This window comes from Protopterus annectens, chromosome 16.part0 (assembly GCF_019279795.1).
Source record: "Protopterus annectens isolate FY-2018-M chromosome 16.part0, PAN1.0, whole genome shotgun sequence".
Taxonomy (NCBI): domain Eukaryota; kingdom Metazoa; phylum Chordata; order Ceratodontiformes; family Protopteridae; genus Protopterus; species Protopterus annectens.
This window is the reverse complement of record NC_056750.1, coordinates 759,387,742-759,403,685: the sequence shown is the minus strand read 5'-3', so window position 1 is coordinate 759,403,685 and position 15,944 is coordinate 759,387,742. Positions and strand designations below refer to the sequence as shown.

Below are 15,944 nucleotides of genomic sequence, written 5' to 3'. Positions count from 1 at the left end.
AACTATGTGCTGGCAAATAAACTTGTGCAAAATTACCCAAATGCATGGTAGCATTACAAGAGTAGATAGGAGTGTGGCTGTTATAAAGGGTGGAGGACAGTCCTAAATAAACCTGGAAGGATATGATGGGATGGATTTGGCTTATGATACAGAGATGGAGATAGAGTTGATCTAAGGCCTAAGTCAGTCTGTACCAAGTTAAGATGCTCATAGTGCCTTTATATCTCATTCAGGCTTTTGTAAGGAGATATGACAAAGGGAAATGGCAGAAGATAAGTAGATTAGTGGGATAATACATATAGGCAGGTAAGCTAGGGTAAGGTGAGAATGGAATTCAATAACAAAAGGATGTCTTAGTGCACGAAATTTAGAGGACTATTGCAATGCTACACAAAGATATTTTACATGTTGAAGCACTTGGCATATAATTCAAAAAGGAAGTCCGTGATTCTGTCAAATGGTTAGCAATAGAGACAGAGGTGAGTTAGGGTTGTGGTGGTTCCTGCAAAAAAAAATAGGGAACTCCCAGATGCATTTAAAGAAATAAAGCCAGCGTTAGAAGAAGTGTTTAAACATGGATGTAAAACATTTTGGGGCTTTGAGTTATGCCCCAAAGGATTAGGTACTCCAAAGTATGAAGTATAAACTGTAATTTTCGACAGATGGTGGGAAAAAAAAGGAAAGTGAAATATTGGGAACAATTAAGATCTGGGCCATATCTGATAACCTGGCAACAGTTAAGTACTCAGAATGACTTAGGAGCTTTAGACTGGTTACAATACCAAGGAATCCTAATGATTCTGGCAAAATATGACAAGACACTCAAAAAAAAAAAAAAAATGAATGATTGACCTAAAATGTTTGAATTAATAATAGAAGCAAGAACACAAGAGTCCCAAACAAAACAATTAGTAAGTATAATATATAATGCAGTAAAGGGGCCAGAAAGCCAATCAAAAATGGATTGTGTGATGGGGAAACATCTTTGAAAGTATGTAATCTGGATGAAAGTTGTGGGGTATTTATGGGAAGGATTGAAAAAATAACAGTTAAGGAATTCTGAATATTTATTTGGAAGTATTTACACAAAGATTTCTATACCCCATATAGAGTGTATCATATGTTGTTATTGTTCAAAAGACCTAATGGAGATGTCTGACTTAACACAACTTGGGAATGGAAACCTGTTTTGGGAATGCAACAAACTGGTAGAACTTAGGGAGTAGAGGAGTTATGCATTATCTAAGGCTAAGTGGCAGGTAACAGGAAATGATTACTTAGAAGATCCCTCAGACAAGGAGAGCCTGGTTTAAAATGCACTCTACCTACTATCTCCTCTATTGTTAGTAATCAAAGAAGTTATTAGAAAATGGAAAACTAAGAGTATCCTTTCAATTGGAAAAGCTATAAAGATGATGGAAGACATTAGGGATGTGGAACACAGAATCATATAAGATAACAAAGAAAATTTCAATAAAAGTGGAAGATATGGGATCACCTAATACTGAAGCAAAAATAACTGGGTCTTAAAATCAGCTGGGTTCCAAGTGCAAGGTGTAGGCTATAGCTGTGAGAGTATTAATGATTGGATAGTACCTCAAGGAATTATTAGAGAATGATGCTGTAAAGAGCACTCCGGTATAGTTACAAGTAATGAATACGCAAAACTGTAACCCCATTTTTGGACTGAACCTAATGGCATAATAAAGGAAACTAATTAAGGCTCTTCATAGTTGAAAGGATGGGCAATCACCTATGGGAAGATGTTGTTTCATAAACGTGTCATTCAGCCTATTTTCATTTAGTTATCTATTTATTTAATTTGTTGACCAGGAAAGTCACTGGGTCTAGAATGAGGCCATTTTTAGTCGAGGCTTGGGGAGAAAAGCTCCACAGTAATTACATACAAAGATCTATAAAAGCATAACATATAACAAGGAATAATGATTAATACATTTATCTTGAATGTAAAAAAAAAGAAAGAAATAAAAGGCATATATTCAAGTAACTCAATATTAAATAAATCTGCAAGGTACATAGCAGAAGGAATAAGTGCAGAGTAAGGGAAGGATGACTTCTAAGGAAAGAAAATTGTCGCTAAAGAAAAAGTGAGGCTAAAGTGACAGGAAGAAAAGTGAGGCTAAAGTGACAGGAAGGCAGAAAGGGGAGGAAGTGGTAGTGCTAGAAATGTATTGGGGTGAAATCACCAGGGAGAGAAGTTATGAGGTGGAGTTGTGAATAGGGGTACAGGAGCATAATCAGTGAGAGGAAAGATATAGTTTGACGGATTTTTTAAAGGAGGTAGGATTGCTGATAGTTCTGAGAGAAGGGTGAGATTATTGCATGCCTTAGCAACAGTAAAGGAATACAGCATTTGGCCAGCTGAAAGCTTAGTTTTCTCTATAGACAGTAAAATTTTGTTTTTAGATCTTAGGTGTCGAGTAGCGTGGTACATAGTCAGTATGCAGGAGAGGGAAGGGCAGGTGTCAGGGTGGTAGATGAGCTTGTGGGCTGTAGTTAATTGTAGAAAAGTAAGGTAGTTAGGCGATTCTAGCCAGTTTAGAATAGTGGTGGGTAGAAAATTTGCATTTGTAGAAATTTAGCAACTTTGTTGTAACAAGAGTCTAGTTTTGTCCTCAAGTAGGTCTGTAGATTGGTAAGAATAGGAGTGCCATATAAAAGAGTTGGAAGCCGGAAAGATTAGCTACAGCTTTTTTTTGTGGAGAGGCTAAGAAAATAGGCTAAGAAAATAGTTGTGCCTATACAGGACACCTAGTTTTTGGTGAGTTTTTTTGATGTTGTGGATGTGAAGGTAGAAGGTTAACTTGTCATCAATGGTGACACCTAGTAATTAGGTACTGGGGAACGTAATCTCTGTTTGTGTTTTGGGAATGAATGGAGAATAGTGGTTTGTCAATTGTGATAGATTTTGTCAGGTTAAATATTAAAAGTTTTGTTTTTCTGGGGATGAGAGAGAGATGGTTCTGGGACATCTGGTTTCGGTGGAACTAAATACTTCTTGGGTGAGCTTCTGTAGTATATGGACAGATTTAGCAGAGTGGAAAATAGCGTAGTCATCTGCATATGGTATAACAGTGCTTTGGGTAAGAGTAAAGTGGAAGCTGTTGACAAATATATTGAATAAGACAGGCCCTAGTATTGAGCCTTGACGAACACCTGTATTTGTAGTCATGAAAGGTGAGGAATACTGTTGCCACTTGGTAGACTGCTGCCTATTACTGAGATAGTTATTAAACCATTGTAATTTAGAGGGAGATGATCCAAGATCAGAGAGCTTAGTAAGCAGGAGGGAGTGGGAAATGGTGTTAAAAGCTTTTGATAAGTCCAGGACGAGTGTAGAGACTAAGTAGAGCTAGAGATGTTGGTTCCTGACTGTGTTGAAGGATATGAGGGCAGTGTTGGTACTATGTCTGCGGCCTAAAGCCATGTTGAGTGGAGGAGAGGATTTTGTGCTGGGTCTGGTGATTGAGGAACTGAGTGCAGAGGTGCCAGAAGCTGTTGAAGACTTGGGGGTGTGAGAGGGGCACTTGATCTAAAACGGGCACATTTTTAAAACCATTTACTACCACAACATAGGTTCACTTGGAGGTGTATGTTATACCTAGTCAAGTACTACAAATGTGCAGTAAAGTAACTTTATTATTTATACTACTATGGCATGTTTATTCCATTTTTTATTAGTATTCCTAACTAATGTGTTTTTAATTTACTTTTCACTTTTTTTATTCACAGTGTTGGTTCCTGTTTATGGTGCTGTTTTGTGCATGGTAGAAGTTTTATTTTCAGGGCTCCATTGAAAATGAGATCCTTCCATTTGGACACTTTCAGCCAGCAAACAGAAATATACAAATCCCCTCTCCATCTTTTTTTACCTGCATATTCTGTCAGGTGCATCTGGGCACACGAGTCATCCCCTTTGGCAAAAACAAAGTGCCCACAAATTACCACATAGGTGGTAATCCATTAAGTACAGAAGAAGTAATTAGGGACCTGGGGACCCAAGTTGATAGCAATCTCTCATTTGAGAACTACGTGGCCAAAGTGGTTAGAAAAATATTTTATATAGCCCACCTAATCATGGAGGGATTCACATCTAGATCAGGGGAGGTCATCGTGCCTCTTTACTCATCCCTCATCAGGCCCATAATTGAGTACAATGCCTCTTTTGGGATGTTCCATACCAGACACCTCCAGCAACTGGAAAGACCCCAAAAGTACCTCACCAAGGGGATCAAAGGGCTCAAACAGATGCCATATGATGCCCGGTTAAAGAAACTCCAGCTCTACTCTCTGGCATACCGTCTGCTCAGAGGCGATCTGTGCCTGATGTATAAAGCCATGTCCAACCTGGAATTAATGGACATGCTGCACCTCAGAAAATCCAAATCCCATCGAGCTATGTGCTCGAGAGACTTGAACCTCAGTGCTGAAATAAATAGGACATGCTGGAGGGACAGATTAATAACCCAGAGGCTCCTTTCACTCTGGAATAAAATCCCAGTTCAGGTTAGGCAGAGTCCCTCATTGACTCTTCAAGAGGAATCTTGATGAGTGGATGTGAGATTGTAGGTTTACCCTGGGTATCACTTCTGTATCACTGTTAGACAGAGGCACAGTATACTAACCTGGAAAAAGGGCATAGCAAAATTAATTTAAAATGGGTGGCGAAAGCCAAACACACTCTGGCTAGGCTTGTAAATGCCCTAGGGCAGATAGCCTAGTATGAACCTATGAGAACATACCCAGTCCAATTTCTACTGTTATGCATTTTATTTTTATTAGTGATTTACAGTCTTCTTTAAGTTGCTACATTTGTTTCAAATCAGCACTTTTCTTGTATGCATCTACTGCCTGTCAGTATAAGTACTGTAGATGCTTCATCAAACTGTCCACACCATCACATCAGCAAGTGCATAGTATATTAGTCCATATTCTGTTCCATCCCATAATGGAGTAAAAAAGTAAGAGACAGGCAGTGTCACTTGGCTTTTCTTAGCTGCCTCTGACTCCTTCAGTAACATTTCAACTGGGAGTGATGAAGTTTATGTGCAATGACAAGCAAATGTGGAGTCATTCTTAACTTTTGTTGTAAAGTAGACAAACCTATTAGATTAAATAGCAGCTAAAAATAAAACTAAAAACAGCATACATCAATGAGTGCTAACCATTCTCAGTTCAACGTGAATTTTACATCCGAGACTAAAGACTGAGGTGTGGATGAGACCACTAATCAGGAACTTCCAGGCAGTTTATTTGCTGTACAAAGGAAGTTGAGCCTTGAAACTACAATTGTACTAAATCAACAATAAAAACTATAAATAAAAAACACTTTAATAAAGGTGCCATGACTAGACTAATTGTTTTACATTTTTCTTTTCTTTTATACTTAATGAGGCTTCATCACAAAACATGAAATAACTCACAGAAACCATTTAAATGCAATATGACCAAGAAGCACATGATTTAAAAACACCAATGGAATAAAGCATTTATTCACAATCATTAATAAATAATGTTACTTCATATATAAACCAGACTTTCATAAAAATGTTTTTAATTAATCTTTTGTTTATCCCTAGGAAGGAAGCATCCAGAATCCAATTCTACTTGTCCACAAAGCTTTTTTCTTCTAAAAAAAAAAAAAAAAAAAAACAACTTGCATCCTACTGTCTAATCTACTTAATCACAAACAATTTTAGTAGTATGTCAAAATATATAACAAAAAAGTCTGCATATGACATTAACAATTAACATTTGATTTTGATGCTTTGATGCATTGGAAAAAACGCTTTATAGTAAACATACGTTATAGCAATATATATATATGTGTATATATATATATATATATATATATATATGTGTATATATATATATATATTACATTCTGTGAGGCACATTTATAACAAGTTATTAGATTATAATGTTTGCTGATATGTGTAAGTATTAGAATAGGACTTTTGTTAATATATGTATATATCTTACAAAATAGAAAAGAATAAGTTGCCTATATTTCATGTTAGCATTCTGGGATATTTCCAGTTAATTTTAACATTGCTTCTTTCCAGGTGGCTGTAAAAGAAAATTGATTGCTTCTTCCCAGATGGCTGTAAACAGAAAATGGATTGCTCCTTCCTGGACGGCAGCTCACACACCTACCTTTGCTCAAAACACTAAATGGATCACTACTTCTTGGAGAGCTCACACTTCCTTTACTGTAAAAGCTTGGAATCCATGTGTAACCTGCCCCCTCCAGAACATACTACCCTTGCAGCTTAAATGGCATGTCTGCTGATGTCAGCAGAAAGTTTAAACTAAAGATGCCAGGAAGCTAGGAATATACAGTTTCCTCAAAAGTGTGGGGGGGGGGGGCACCCCTTCCCCCTCGCTCTATGGTTGTGGCACTCATAGCTGAGTGTGAATACATTTCTCTCGTATTTTGGAGACTGGGGAGAGGATAGCAGTAGGACAGAAGTTAGAGATATCAAAGTTGTTGCCACCTTTATGAAGTGGAAGAATGAAAGCACTTTTCCAGATATCAGGTATATAGGATTCCTGAATAGACCTATTGAGGAGGATGCTAATAAGATAAGCAAGGGAGGAGTCTTGAGAGTGGCAGGTATTCAGCAGGTAAGTTGTCAGAGGTATTGGAGCAGGGTTTGAGTTTGTAAAGGAGCATTTTGATAGTGGAGGTGTGGGTATGGGTGTTGGTGTGAAAGCAGGTAGAGGCATAGAAGAGTGTACAGGTGGAGTTCCTGTTTGGTTAGTTGTTATAGTTGGAAAGGTGGTAGCCAGTTTCTGAATGGTATCTATGAAGTGCAAGTTAGAGGGAGGCTATCTCAGAGGGTTTTTCTTGGGGTGTGGACATGGGTTGTTAGTTTCAGGGTGGAGAGGGGTGTTTATTGCTCCCCAGAAACTGTTATGGTTAAGCCTGTGTTGGTCATGGATAGTTTAGAAGTATTCTTTTTTGTTTTTGTTGACTAGGCGTTTAGCCTGATTGCCGATTTGTTTATAAAGAGTGAGGTTGGGCAGGGAATTTTTTTTTTTGGTCAGGCTTTCCATGCTTTGCCCCTAGAAGACATAATTTGTTTTGTGGACTTGGTAAGACAAATAGCATGTTTTGACTTGATCCTTTTTAATTGGAGAGGGGCAAGGCTATTTAGGATCTTAAGAAATTTCTTATCTGCTACCTATATATGTCTCTTCTGTTATTGTATGTGCATCTTTGTAGGGTACATCTTTGTAGGCTACATTTCTTCTTCTGTGGTCTTAATTCTTCCCATGGACCTGTTCATTTTCATTTCTGGAACTGTCTTCCTTTTAGCATTATTGTTGCATGCTCCAATGTAGTTTCTTATTTTCCAAAATGTTCTCTGTTCACATTTCTTAATATAGAAATGAAGAAGAGCTATTCCGAAAAACCAAAAAAAAAAAAAAACTGTAGCTTAAGTAAATAAATATGAACATTTGATGGCCACAGTTATTGTGTATTAAAGAAATTCAACAGAATTGTGGCCCATCGATTTTGCTTTAAAATAACTATAAATGCCAGTTTCTATCCAGAAACTGGAATAAGAAGTATGCATTTATATAAAAGATGAAGTTGTCTAATAAATTAATTAGCATTAGCAGCCAGTCTGTTGGATGATAATGTTTGTTGTAATTTCTTAAGTGTGGTTCATTTATTTATGAATCAGCTGTTCTCTGTTTTTTTAAATATATTATAACAGTATGCTTAGAACATTGGCACTGATATTTCTGTCATAGGTAATACCAATGTAGCCCTTATAAAACAGTCATTTCTTTAATAACTAAAATAAAATCCTCAATATTATATACTAGCTTTATTCTCACTGGATAATTTACAGCCTCATGAATGATAAATCGAAATATAGTTTGAGTTGTATAACTAATGCATTATATTGCTGTTGTGTATTATGTGGCTGAGATTCAGATACATGGATGTCATAAAGTTTCATAAAACAAGAGCTTCATAAACTGCGTACTGCAAATAGCTGCAGTGCACACAACCATGGAAAATGCAATTCAGAGATATTTACCTGCAATGAGAAAGAACTTGTCATTTAATTTGCATGTCTCTGAATCAGGTGTAATGACTGACAGAGCTAAGCAGTACTTTAGGCAATTTCCACTGGCAGCCCATACATCACATTGACATAGGAACCTCACATTCACTCTACCAAACCTAAGCAGACATTAATAGACATGAGTGCGTACACAGGCACACACTCCATAAGTACTACTCTGATGAACTTCCCTAAGCTTACTTGCAAAGTGTTCCCTTCCTTTAACTATAATGGGGGGGACAGCATAGTTTTGGCAGAGCTATCATGGCCAGTCATTTTAATTTTACATAGCCGAGCAATTCTCTGAATCGCTTAGCATTGTAAATTAATTACTGTAGGCATTTCTGTGGGAGGTAACATGGCTAATTACCATTAGCTACTTCTCAGGAAAGCCTCAGGTAATAAAAAGAAATAAAAAAATCTTTGTTTAATCTGTCACTACATTTAGACTGACTAGTACGTACATGGAACAAACTAGCCAAGTATGTCAGTTAGCAATGTAGTCAGACTTAGAAACACATGCACCAAATAACACATGCAAACTCAATGCTGTTATTAAAATACGTTGTTGACTGCTTAGCAAATAGCAGCACTTTGTTACTCCACAGCATTAGAGCCACTATCTATAAAGTTACCTGTAGGCTTACCTAAAAGATGTCGAGAACCACAGTGTTTTCATTTTAGACTTTCTCCAGCTTTTATAAACGTTTAACTTTCATAAGTCCTTTTTGCAGAGCAGATGAAACAGGCACAGATGCAATTAACATTACTAAAAAAAGATCAGCTAAGTGGACTATCTGTTCTTTTTAGTTGTGTATTTAACTCCTACTAGCCTAAGCAGCTGCCTTCTTAAAATGAGCATGCCTTCATATTGTACTACTGTGCATATCATATAGCATGTACTGCTCCATTTTCTTTACATTGCAATGCCCTTCACATTGTACCTGAAGAAAGACAACTCCTTATAAAAGTGACCAGTCATAACAGGATAGAATTGCTGCATCAAAGCTGTTCATAATCTATTTTATATTCTGACTGTCAAACTTCCTCTCTGGTGTCTGAATGTTCTATGTATATGTAGATTTGGAATTCTGGTTTCTTTCTGCATCCTGAACATATGCTGTATGAGAATTGTCATTACTTCATATTTCCTTTATGTATGCAAGCTTTGTGAGAGTGAGCTACTACATGTATCCTGTGGTGAGCTGGGATACCATTATTAAGTAGATCCCTTGTCTTGTGCCCAATGAGTACTGAGACCAGATCTAGTTGGTGTGTTACCATGAAATGGGTTAAGGAGGTAACTGGAGAATGAATTAAGTAATTTATCTGCTTGCAGTACATTCCAGCCTCTCTCTCATCTTTAAAATTTCTGATTTACCTGACAAACTGTTCCTGCAACCATAAAAAAACATGTTTAATTTTCTTGAGATATCCAAATTTACCCCACTGGATTAAAGATGTCCATCTGAGCTTTCATCTTAGTGCATACGTGGAGTATTATATCCCATCCTTGACTTATCAAAGCAATCAGCCACATTGCATCTCAATAGTTCACATCTTTTCCTGTAGCATGTCCTGCTAGGAAAAAGGATGCAGTTTTAAACTTCAAGTGTAATTTTTTTTTGTCTTCAGGAAGAAGTTATCTTCAGCTTCTAACTTTCACATTGTGACATTTTTTGTAATAAACATTTATCTTGCCTTGAAAGTAACTGCAATAATCAAGCTTTGTGTCCAACATCTAAGTACCACCTGATGTACTACTTTTAAACTCTACTTAACATTCACCACGTCAGTCAGCCCTTTATTCATTACTTATTCTGTACCTTCTTCCTTCCTGAATCTCAATAAAGCACAGTGTAAAAGGATTTATGCAAGTCCAGCATGGTAGTATCAGCTGTCTAGCATTGACCCTGATGTTTCTTGACCAAGTAGAAATACAAGATGAAATGTATTAACTGTGATCTTCCTGTAGTGGATTCATCATATTTATCTTTTTTGAATCAATATTGCGAACAGTCTTACAAAGATCATGTAATGTACATTAAGGAGGGCTGGAAGTGTATATGACAATTTTTTTTTGGTGTATATTAATTTTTAGACTCAATTGTGTCACTTTGTCGACTTATTTCTGTTAGCTTTGGTCATCTCATACTCCCCTGGAAATCCTCCTACATCTGAATATTCTTTGGTAAATATTTAGATATCCTATCACAGTGATGGTGAACCTTTTGGGTTTGGCGTGTCCAAAGCTCATGACACAAAATAATTCAGTGCACTTCACATGAGCACTGGATGTAAAAGTAGTGTCTTTGGTAACTCAAGTGTTGATCATTGGTTTGTCACCCAAAATGTTGTGGCATGTGTCACCTTGACAAGTGTGTCATAGGTTTGCCATCATTATCCTATTGGGAGCATATCTGTTCCTATTGATACTGTTCCTGAAGGATTTTATCACTGCTTGAAATTCCTCAGACATTACTGTGATAAACTCATTCTCCTAGTCTTCCATTTGACAGTAAACCTAGCCAGAAACTGACCCAAATTTGGCTGACCTTATGGCACATGGTGCAATATAGTAAAACTAGATATACCCAACAGTCTGCAAAACAGGGCTATACAGATTTTTTTTTCAAAAGACTGAAACAAGAATGTTTCTCTTGTATCAGATGAAAATGTGTAATTGTTGAATCAGTTCATGATTGTATATTCCATTAATTTTTTGATATTTGGCAATATAAGCATTATTTTGCAATATTCCGTTTATAACCATCTTGCATGGTATAATATACCACAGTGTGCTGCATTTGAAACTGTTACTGACACCCCACTGAAATGAGGGAAATCATGTCTGTTTATTATGAGATCAGTATAAACCAGCATGTATTTGCCTTTGTTTGAAATAAAATGCAAAGATTAAGCACTGTTGAAGGCAAGTGAGAAATACAAATTTGGAAGCGGACTGAGAATATCAAAGCTAACAGACGGTTAGAGAAAGCATTATACTTTATGTACCACAAATGTCCTATGTAGAGCCCCCATGTTTTACTGCTGTCACCTTTTAATCTCACTGATAAAGTGAATTCATAGCCTTCAACTTCATTATGGTGTGTGGAGATTTCCTGGATTTAAGTTTTATTGTAACTACATTGTTTTAATTTGCAACTTAGCATTGTTCTTATTAAAATGATTTTAGTGAATGCCCACCATCTTATTTGATACATTGCTTCATATGAGGAAGCATTCAAGGCAGAAAGCATGGATAGCATTGATAAAAGAATGGTAAGGGTCTGATCTGAACAAAGTAAAGTAGTTGCAGTATCTCTTTTCCTTTATTTTGTTAAACAGAGGTAAAAATTCTTGCCAGCTGCCTGTACTATGATAAGGAATAAAGTAAAGTAATGTCTTTGAACCTTTATTTTGTTGCTTTCTGCTTAAATGTAAACATTTAACTGAGCTATGTACTGGCAAGCAAGTCAAACTTATAAACAATGGTGTAACATCACTGTACAGTACAGACTGTCCTGGAGTAGCTAATAGAATTCAGACCATAATAGTATCATTTTACTAATTTATATATTTCTCACTCCTTCCAGTTCAGGAATAATTTGACAGTGCATTTACATCACACATAATTTTGAACATTAGCCATACTTTGCTATGAATATCTTATAACATGAAAATCATACTCCATAAATAGCTGTAATGAAGATGTGTTGATTATATTTTCCCCCCTAACTCTTTACCAGTGAATCACTAAATAAATTAAACGTGCAGAAGTCTGAGACATTGAGGCATACTCAATTGGAAAGAATGTTTCTGTTAACTTGTGCTTTGTTTATTAGATCAGTTATAATGGATGTGACCAAATGACCCCCATTTGCTGCCTACACTCTTGTTTCCATTTCACAGCAATAATATGGCACTGGGGAGTATATTGCATGACAACATTGTTTAAAGGCAGTCCACAACATCAGGCACAAATGTAGGTACCATCTGACAACAAAAAAATTAGATTTGGAGGCAGAAGAATTACGAGATACACATAAAGACCATATGGCAATAAGGGACAGGTAGACAAGATCAAAGATGAATTATAAAGTAGTGAAATGGTGGTATCACTGAGTGTTGAGCAGAAACATCTGACTTGAAGAAAAAGCAATACATATCTAACATTGAAGCTTCATGCACCAAAATCAAATAGTGCCTCAAAGTTTGAATAGAAAAAGTGTAAAAATATAATAAAATTTGCTTGTCAGCAGCACCACAACAGTAAAAGGAGACCAACTCCATGTGTCCATTTTTATATAATTTGTCATGTTGTGCATCACTGTGGTAGAAAGCAGATCAGGTCAGAACAGACTTCTCTTTTCCAAGCAGCACCTGTCAACTCATCCTGTAGGATTCATGGGTACATCCAGGCAAGTTGAGAGAGATAATTTCTCATGTGCATCTTATATCTGTCCTTAGACCTCACTCCTGGGTCCTTCTGTGGCATATCTTACGTAGGAAGCAGTTGGGGATCAAACGCTCACTAAAGATGACCAAAGCAACTGTAGTGGCTGTTCTGATGTGAGACGAGCAGAGATAGTTATAGAAATCCTTCTGTATTGCTAAACTGTCTGTTATACATAGTCAATCCAGCAACCATGTGAAGGATGTTACTTACAGTTGTATTTGTGTTCCTATCATTAGTAGAACTAGCCAAATGTCATGACCATAAGTGACCATGAGGGCACAGAGAGACTAATAAACTGAGAATTTTATGCAACTCTCACTTTACTACCACAGAATGTGTAGTGATGTGACAGCAGACCACTTTAACACAAATGTCTTTGCTGCAACACATTGATGAGTAAATCTTGCCAAAACTGCAACCTCTCCCCTTAATGTCTTCACTCCAATGGTTGCACTTGCAACTTTGTTAAATTGGTATGTAACCTTTTTCACACATTTCATGACTGTTATTCAGAAATGCGATGTCATATTAAGTGTCTGCTTGTATTGCCAATGCACATTGTGCACAATAAATGTCTAGTATTTGCATGCACTTATCCTGGTATAAACCATGTTGAATGTTTGCTTGACAATGCATGTATTACAACTGTGATTGTCATTGAAACTTCATTTGTTTGAAAAAGGTGCTTGTCACTCATAGTAATGAAATGTACACGAATGATTGTTGATAGATGTTATGAAAAGTATAGAATTACATGGGACAAGGACATTATAGTTACACTGGCCTGTCCACAGTCACATGCATTTGTCCTAACACATGTGATGCACATTAGCTAGCAAACAGTGAAGATGTAATATTTACAAATCTATATTTTACTTCATTAAAGTGTGACTTCTCCAGTGGTACTTGCAATTCATACTGTGGTCTGTAGATGGTGTAACTATTTAGGTAGGTGGTTTGAAGATGAAAGTGGTAAACTATGTGTGTGTGTGTGTGTGCATGTGTGGTTCTAGTGACAGGTAAGTAAAGCCTCAACAACAGATGTGATGTGTCCCCTTCCACTCAGGAGACGCATTTAATATTGGACACATATCCCTGTGCACTTTATCCCACTTGTAATACAAACATCTTCACTGCAACACACCGATGAGGAAATCTTGTCGAAAATGTAACCTCTCCCCTTAATAGTCAGAATTTTCCCACAAAATTTAGAATTAATAGTGTGTTCTCTAGATAGTGATTCAAATATTAGAGATGAAGTTTAGTGTTTATGGTTCTCATGACAAGTAAATCCTGAACAACAGATGTGCAGTGTCCATTTCCACTAAAAAGAAGAATGTACTTTGGACATATCTGTGGAAAAAAGTGCAGAGAGAGCTGTCTGCAACACACTCATGAGGTTATCCTTTCTCTTTATATAAAAGACAGATGTTGCTGTGGCACTTGTGGCTAATACTGTGTTGTCTAGATTGATATTTGAACCTCCTTCCTGTTTAGTTACACAAGTGGTGAACTGGGTGCATGAAGCTTCAATGTTTGGTATGTATAGCTTTCCTTCCAGATATGCTGTATCAACATTCACATAGGGGAAGATTTTAACCTGGCAGAGTGCTGTCTGATCCTGTTTATCCCACTTTTACCACAAATGTGTTCTCTGTAACACACTGATGAGGTTATCCTTTCATAAGTGCATTCTGTCACTATAAACATTTGATTTCTTCTGCGGCACTTGCTGTTAAAACTGTGATCTCTTGATTGTATAATTAAACAGGTAGGGGATTCAAATCCAGTATTGGTGGACTAGTTTGACTGTATGTCTGTATAATTCGATCTTTAACAACACCACTTATATAAAATTTCTAAAGTTATGAGATGTATTTTCCCTGTCAGAGGGCTACTTTATTAATTTCTATTATCCTCAGGAAATGTCTAGTTCTGGAAACAGAAAGTTACATACTACTTTCAAAAATGAACAGCATGTCATTTGGTGTATGACTTATGTAGCCAAGCATATTGGTGATACTGTGCTTTTTAGACTGTATAAATAAATTGGTAGGAGGTTTGAATCCAGCAATGGCTAACTACAGTGAATGTGCATTTGTCAAGCTGTGTAGAGGATTGTAATGCATAATGTGAGTGTTCAATGTCGCCGTTTGTTCTTACACCTGGGTTTGGAGCCGATCCTTGGCTCCGTGTCAGCCGCTTGGCAAGCTCTGCATCGAGAAGAAGCTCAAGACCAACCTAACTCCCACAATCCCCCTCTGCCTTTACCTTGGATCTAGTTTGCCGCCGCAACGTTTGCATCAGATTTGATGAGCTTGGGCCAACTCAAGCTAAGATTAGTTATTTTCTTATATTTCTTCTATTTTTTTCTAAAAAAGTTGTTCCTTAAGTGACTGTGTGTGTGTGTGTGAGTAGTGTATTGAGGGTTTCTTGGTTCCGTATATAATTTTTATATACTTTATTAGAGTTTTCCCTCGGGGCCTACCCCACCCCTTTAACTTTGGATTAACTACTGGATTGACTAATTTACTGGATTTGACAAAATTGTTTCTGGAATAGACAAATGTACTGGACTGGACATAATATTAGCTATTTCACTATTTGCTGTACCTAACTTGACATGTCTGAGAAAGCTAAGTCTGGCTTTAAACACTGCCAATGTGGGCAGAAGATGTCTGTGACTGACAATCATAGTTCCTGCGTCTACTGTCTTGGCCCTCTCCATCTGCAAGAAGACTGCTCAATATGTCATTCTTTCAGTGGAAAGGTCATGACAGATAGGCGCAGGAAAGTTATGGACAGGGGGCTTTTGAAGCCTGCTTTTCAAGAGGCTCTGGATGCATCAGACCAGACATCCAAATCCTCGAAGGAATCGAAGACGTCAGAGCCCAGGTCATCGGCTCCGAGCTTTTCAGTCAAAGTTTGATCACCGGTTCCACAGACTTTGGGGCCGAGTGTTGAACTGTTGTCAGATGTTCTTCGTCTTCCATTGCTGCAGTCCTGACTATTGGGTATAGTCCCAGTCGGCCGAATATAAGGCTGGGTCTGATGCAGAAGCAGTTTTTTGCCTCAGTATTTTACGGATGTCAGAAAAAGTGAATAACTGTATTTCTTGTGAAACAGATACCTCATAGGGATTATCATACCTTGTGTATACCTTGTTTAGGGCCTGAGTTGTTGGTTGCAGCTCTTGTGCTAGGTTTAACAATACTATTAAGAGGAGGTTAGACTGTGCCAGGTTAGTGTTTGGGAAACAGTGAAGCCTAGGGTTGAGGAACTGGCAGTGGTTCTTTGGAAGGCTCAGTGGAGCCGGAGGTTTTGCCAGGAGTTTCCATGGGTCCCAGGCAGAAACTATACTCTTACAGGATGTGCCTTCT

At 37.3% G+C, this 15,944-nt stretch overlaps 1 long non-coding RNA gene across 1 annotated transcript in view; it reads left to right on the top strand.

The window, feature by feature from the left end:
• LOC122790347 overlaps positions 1-9,962 on the top strand; it is a 255,301-nt gene extending 245,339 nt beyond the window's left edge. The window contains exon 3 of the long non-coding RNA XR_006363000.1: positions 6,087-9,962. This is a non-coding gene — a long non-coding RNA (uncharacterized LOC122790347). The remainder of the gene's footprint in view (positions 1-6,086) is intronic.
• Positions 9,963-15,944: the final 5,982 nt, after the last annotated feature.